The sequence below is a fragment of the Pygoscelis adeliae genome, unplaced genomic scaffold (assembly GCF_000699105.1).
Source record: "Pygoscelis adeliae isolate BGI_AS28 unplaced genomic scaffold, ASM69910v1 Scaffold96, whole genome shotgun sequence".
NCBI classification, from domain to species: Eukaryota; Metazoa; Chordata; class Aves; order Sphenisciformes; family Spheniscidae; genus Pygoscelis; species Pygoscelis adeliae.
The window spans coordinates 2,280,021-2,281,513 of NW_008824935.1; positions in this window are offsets into that span (position 1 = coordinate 2,280,021).

The following is a 1,493-nucleotide window of genomic DNA, read 5'->3' on the forward strand; positions in this document are numbered from 1 at the left end:
CCGGCCCGGGGGGTGATTTTGCCGAGGCCCCACTCGGGAAGCGCCTCACCCCTCCGCGCAGTCACTGGCGCGCACGGAGCAGCGTGTGAGACCGGCAGTGTCAACACAATCACGGTGAAATATGAGTGAAATAAAAAGTCGTTTTTGTCGCAATGCTCCTTTTATTAACCCGGGCGCAGACTGTCTGAGGGAAGGGTGGGTGCCGGTCGTGTCCCTTCCTAGGAGCACGTAACTGATCCGTGTCCACGGGCGCCAAGATAGCGCTGCGGTGATCTGAAGATCTCCCTCTCGGCTGTGCCTCGGCCGTCTCCGTGCAGCCAGCAGCCTGCGTAGGAGGCTGCAGGCCCGCACCGTTCCCATTCAAGACAGTTCCCCATTCACCCCAGCTCCTGCCCTGCATCTTTCCGCAAGCCCCTGCGACCACTGCCTCCGCGGACCCCCTTACCCGTTTTACAGAGGCGCAAATGCCGCTCGCTGGGCTCGGGACAAACCGGAGAGGCAGGAGGCAGAGGGATCGCTACCCACCTCCCTTCACCCACTCGCACAAGGCTGAGGACACGCACGCTCCTGCCAGCCGGCCTCGGGAAGGGCAGGGAGCCGGAGGCTCTCCGAGGGGCGCTTTTATCGGCAGGAGTAGCAGCGAACAAATGATAACCCCCGCAATCTTCACATGCCAGAAAGAAACACATCTTCCCTGCAGATGTCCACTACCGTGGCAAGGACTGTAGGGAGAGCAAGCAAATGACAAACAACTCCAAGTTTTCGTTTCTTTATTTCCTTTTGAAATATTTTTTTCTTTGCTTTTGGCGGGAGGGCAATATGCTTTCTCCTTAAAACCAGTGGGCTTTAAAGTGGGCGAAAGCCCGCCGCAATTAACCTGCTATTCCTGCTAGCTTTTTTTTATGAATCATAGCGACTTTTGCCAGGATCCTGGGCCTACCTGCCCCCTAACCCGGGGGGGTGGGGGGGTGTCAGCGGGTTTCCCGGGGCACCCCGGGCGCACACGTTTCTCCCTGGCGGGACCCGGCCCCTTCAAGCGCTCAAAGCTCGCCCGGGATTCCCGGAGGCAGTTTGCAACCCGGAACCGCGGGCTGTTCCCCTCCTCCCGTTATTTATTCACGCTTATATTTATTTTTGCGTTTTGTTTAAAACCCGGGTCTACCCCACCACAGATGGCACTAAGATCCTGCCCCGACTGAAAAAGAAAACACGACGGAGGACCACTGCGCGTAACTAAATTAAGGCAAACAACAATAGCTTGTTGTTCCGTGATTTGGGGCGAAAGGAATAATTCAAAGCTTTTGCTGCGCGCAATGCGCTGTTCCTCAAGGGGACCGGCCAAGGATTTCAGATATGTAGCGGGTAACTCGATTATGCTAACAAACTCCGCTTGAAAGAAAACGTTGTTGGGCTGCGGGGCGGGGGAGCGGGGTGCTGTAGGCCAGGGGGGCCGAGCCGGGGCGCCGGCGGGAGCGGAGCCTCTGCCCCAAGGA